Raw genomic sequence first — 5,590 nt, forward strand, 5'->3', positions numbered from 1 at the left:
AAGCAGAAAAGTACAAATACATTAACAAAGCCCCACTCACTTGATAAAAAGGCCATGGTCTAGGCGTACATGTCAGGAATCTAAGGGAAGGGGAATCAATCCGGTGGGTCTCTGGACAAAAGATGATGAACTAGAAATTCCCCCCACCTATGTATAATAATTGATAGAGTATGTAATTAAAGTGAAAAAGAAAGGCAGGTAGGTGAGAATTATTTTAAAGTGCATTATTATGTTGTGTGGCTTTTTCTCTATCCCCCCCTTCTCCATTCAATCTTAAAACAGCAGCCTCATTATAGCTAGGTGCCCCTTCCCACCTTACTCTTACTTAAGCCCTTGGTGCACCACACACATAGCCCTGGTCTACTCATTCCCAGCAAATTAACTGAAGAGGGAACCGCAATGGAACTTTGTGAGTAGTTCCATTTGGAAACTCAGGCCCTTCCTGGCATCTCTGAGGACTTGTTCTCAGACACTGGGTTAAGAAAAAAATTAATAGCAAGCTTTAGGTATTCAATTTCCCTTCATTATTATTTATTTTTAAATTACAAAGAGGTCCCAAAGCCTCATTTTTCTGCCTTGCTCTATTCTTTTATTGGGTACCATTCCAGCCTCATTTTCTTAACCTCCTCTCCGCCTTATAATCTAAAAGTTTCACAACCTTGCTTCCCACCAAGTCCCTGGGCCTGGAATTCTCAAGTCTTTGGGCTTCTGCCGGCCTGGAACAACTCTCCAGCGTTAGTTCAATGCCATTCTTCACCTTACCAGATTTCAACTTTGCAGGAGAGAGCAGTAGCAGATCTGGGCTATTAACACACCACAGTTAATTCTCTGCGGGAACTTTTACTAGGTGGGACGTGTGGAAGGAGAAAACATCTGTAAACAGTGAGCGCTCTGGAGGGTGGGGAGAGAGTTCTGACATAAGAGGTCAGAACACATATAAATGTTCGCAGAATTTGTGAAAAAAACAGTTCGGAGTTAAATTTTGGTGAAATAAGGAAAGGAAAGAGCATGGGGGGACATTGGGAAGAGTCTAGAATGCTCCCCCAATTTAGCTTTCTTTCTGACCGTCACGGAACAGATGGGAGTCGAACGTGCTCCTCTTCGAGAAAGATTAGAGTAAAATGGGCACTTCTGTCACTTTCAGGAGGCGGGACACAGAGAGGTGAAAATATACAAGACAATGGCCTCTGGTGCTGGAGGGCTCCCCTGGCGGGCTCCCACCCTTTGCCCAGTTCCTCTCGGAACTCTCCTTACCTTTGTTGCTTGGATTTGATCTGACACACTGGATGTTCCTGGGCTAGGTTCTTTGAGAGGAAAAAGACCACGAGAATCAACCGGTCTCCTCCTGCATCTACTCCGAAGCCAAGAAGCATTACAATAAAATTTACAGCGCTTTTAACAACTCGCAAGTAAAGCATTAAAATTCTCTTTAATTGAGAAAATATTGATTTTTAAGTCTAGAAAAAGAGAAACCGTAATTTAGTTGCAAACTTTCAAGCGGGAATATAGCGTACTATGTGGCTGTGTTATGGATCCACTCTTTATACACATGCAACATCACATCTTTAATTGCGCTACTTTATAAAGTGATAAAGACAAAAGATAACCCGACTTAGGCAAACGATTAAGAAGAAAAGAAAAAGGACCTAGAATAATTTCCTTCTCCGGTTATTTATAAAAGAATTGTCTCCTTTTCTGAAGCAGAAAAACAAAAACAAAAACAGCCCAAAGGGGAGGAAAGAAATAAAAAGAACGGAAAACCACAGACCAGTCTAAAAGCAACTCACATTAGCAAATCCGTTGATATTCTTTACCAATGGAGGAATGAAGCCAACACATTTAGAGAAAATGCATTCACGGACAAAATTGCATCCTCCTTTAAACGAAACAAACCTGGGTCTTTTTTCTTCCTTTACTCCCCCGTCCTGTTTTGGGGAGGGGGGGGCAGAATCCATTGGTGGATAGGGAAGGGAAAGAAAATCAGGCTTTCTATGTTATTTCTCTATCGGTTTTTGGTATTACAGAGGAGTAAAGAAGTTTTTGTGTGGTGGTGTTTCATTGATCAGTCACTCTGAGCTAATGTAATTATCCTCATCAATAGGAGACTGCAGAGAGAATCATTATGTGGGTGACATTGATAAATGATCGCCCAGGAACGGCCCTCTCGCGGGCAACCCCACATCTGACCCTCCCACACACACAATGTAGTCATAGAAACACCTAGAGAACCTCGGGCACCGCCGCGGAAGGGGCAAGAGAGGGAAGAAAAGCCTCCGGCGGCCGGGGCGGGGGTGAAGGCGAAGGGGGGCGGCCAGTCCCAGATCCAAACCAGTTCTGGCGACAAAAACAGCCAACGGCGGGACGGAGGAGGGCGTCGCGGGAGGGAGAATCTCCCTTCCCAGCATCAAACCCTCACACAGTTGCTCACAACAAAGTGAAAATCCGCCCTCCAGATGACCCATTCCTCCACACCTTTACCACGTGTGCACTCACTACCAACAACTTCTGATGTTTGCCGAGACACACGTTCAAGTAGGTTTCTCCAAAGGAGTTAAATAATTAGGTGACAAACCTGTAGGCATCTCATTCTCACGAGGGTCCCTTCCCCCGCCCCCGTTCAAAAAACTCCAAACAACAAACCAACCAAACCCACAAACCTATCTGAACAAAGACAGCAGCTGGGCGACCCCCTCACTGCGTTCCCCCCAGTTATTTACTGGGTGACCCCCTCCTTTCTCTTCACCTCCTAACCCAGTGCCTCTGATTATGAGATAATGGATTTTGCGATTGGTCCTGTCGGGGGGGGGGAAAAAATCTCCACCGAACCCCACGTTTCCATCTTTTGACTGTTTTATTTAAGCCAATGGGAAAGTATCGAGAGCCGTAATTGATTCATAATGATCCGTAAATCGATGTCGGAGCGCGGGGGGTTGGGCTGGAGGTGTATGAAGAGTAGAGGGGGGAAAGCTGTTTATTTATTTTATTTCTAAAGCTTCAACTAAAGTAGCTTCGACACTGCGGGGGCTGGAGGGGAGGAGCTGTTGGGCTCTGCCGGATCATCCATCATCGCTGTCACCCAGAGTCTGCCCCGAGGAGCCTTAGACGCAATCTCCCTTCTGTCTCTACACCGAAACTATTAATATTAAAACCTCCCTTCAAACACTGCCCCGACGGTCTCCATTCTCATCACAATCTGACCGGCCTCCCCCATCAGGCCCTCGTTGCCCCTGCGCCGAAGCTTCCTCCCAGCCCGGCCCCGACGGAGGGAACTCCAGCGACAGCGCACGACGCCCTTAGCTGATCACGGCGACTGTTAGGTGGCCCTCCTCGCCCCCGTCGATTTGAAGCACGTCTGCCTATCTCTGTTCAACACACACACACACACACACACGCGCGCGCGCGCGCGCGCAAACGGAAGGCCAGGTGAGGGCCGGGGCAGCCGGCGCGGAGGTGGAGAGTCTGCACTCCCACTGCCCCTGCCCAAGCCCCCGCACGCACGTCTGCACCGACCCGGCTCGGTGGGCGGCGGGCGAGGGACTGTGGCTGCGAAGCCGGCACATCCAGACACCCAGACACCGGCCCTTCTCACACAGTGGCAACTTGCAGCGGAGGTCCAGGCTCCTTATCAAATTGCTGGCCTGCAAGACTAATGGGGAACTTGTGGAAGATCCCTGTCCAGTCCCTTTGAAGGAAGGTCCCTCCTCTGACAGCTGCTAGAGATATTAGCCACATTTCCCTTCCCAAATCTGCTCCGGGTTAACGGGCCCGTAGGGGTGGGAGGGGGCGAGGAGGCCAGGAGGATCCTGATGGACGCTTCTCTGCAAATCTAACCAGGGTGAGCTGGGCCGAGTGCGGGGCGCTGACCTGGCGTGGGGGGAGAAGGGGGGTGGGCGGAAGACACAAACTTCCCTGATCTCTCATTTTCCTTCAAAACGTGGCTTCTTGCTCAATTCCCAACCCTTAACAGATGGCGACTGCAGTTCTCTCAGAATTTCTTAAAGAAAGGGAAACCTTTGGAATTTATTTCTGCTTTTGCTTTTCCATATAAATAAAAAAGTGTTTTTATATTACTCTTGTTTTGGAGAACATAAGCAATTTTATTCAGACTACAGTATTTCCTTTAACACTATATGGTTGTCAAAACACCATTCCCAGTTTCTTTGCTTTTGACAGCTGAGTCTTTCTTAAATATACCCAAATCGGAACTCTTTATACTAAATAGTAAACCCGAGATAGGAGCAAGTGCCTTCCGAGGTGGTATAAAAAAAAAAGCATTATAAAAATTGGACAACTCTTACCACCTCTCTGTCTTAGCTTATGGAGGGTGGGGGGAAGCAAGGAAATGCAAACAAATATTATTACAATTATTATTCACCTCCAAATATTTAAGAGGGTTAAGGTTAAGGTAATAGGGTGTGAAGTTGTTAAAGAAATCAAACCTGAGATGATTTTATTCATTAAAACCAAGGATAGAGGGTTCTGGGATCTAAACTGCGATGAAATAGCTTAATAATAATTTCATTAAACACTTTCTAACCATGAGCCAACTACCAAGTAAACCCTTCAGCATTTACTCTACTGAGAGGAAAGGAAGAAAAACTTTGCCAAAAATTTTTTTCAGCTGATGTGAGAGTTAATTTATAAATGAAGAACTTGTCAAATTTTACATACAAGCATTTATATTAAAAATAGACAAATATTTAAAATTTGCAAAAAGACTCCAGGTGAAATTGGACAACAAAAATGAGAGGGAAGCTCTTTCTATTCCAAGTGGCACAGAATTTCTCCATGAACAGTTAGCTTGCATCGAAAGTGTTACTTCTGTGTTTAAACAGCAGAACGTTAATTAAACTAGTAAATGGATTTATAAAAATTCTACCTAAAAATGATACAAAACGATAGAAGTTTTTTTCCTTGTTCCTTTGTATACAACTTCTACTAATGTCTGTTTGTTTGTTTTGCAATGGGAAGATGGAAGAACCCACAATAAGATACAAACTTGAATTTCTGGGATAGTAAATGATTTCCCAATCAGGCTGACATCACACAACTAAGCTAGAGTTTATGATAGTATCCCTTCTGAACATAGGGTTCAAAGTTTGGGTGTTACAAAGTTCCAGGATAGTATATTTATTTGTGAAATTGAGGGGGGCATGCTAATACCTCACACCTTTTTTCACTTTGCGTATTTTAGCAGGCATGGCTTGTGCAGTATCATCAAGCTAATGACGGAGAGGAAAGTTGAGGAAAGTTGCGTGGAACTTTGAACATGGCATCACATTGCCTGTTTTGTTGTTGTTTTAGAAAACAAGTTTAAGTTTAGTGAGCAAATCATCACACTAGCGTGCCTGCACATGGAGCTGTCTGAAATAAAAAGACATCATACTATATTAAATATTAATGATTAAGTAATCTCTTCAACTCAGGATTTCAGACTCCATAGAAGTTGTTTACTCACCTATGAACATCTATATGTAAATTTTAATTTACATATTCAACAGTATTTTAGTAACTAAGAGAGAAAAAAACACAGGTAGATGAATTATCTTTGAGCACAGACGTTAGTTATTTCTGATGATGTAAAATTAAC

This window comes from Delphinus delphis, chromosome 2 (assembly GCF_949987515.2).
Source record: "Delphinus delphis chromosome 2, mDelDel1.2, whole genome shotgun sequence".
NCBI lineage: Eukaryota > Metazoa > Chordata > Mammalia > Artiodactyla > Delphinidae > Delphinus > Delphinus delphis.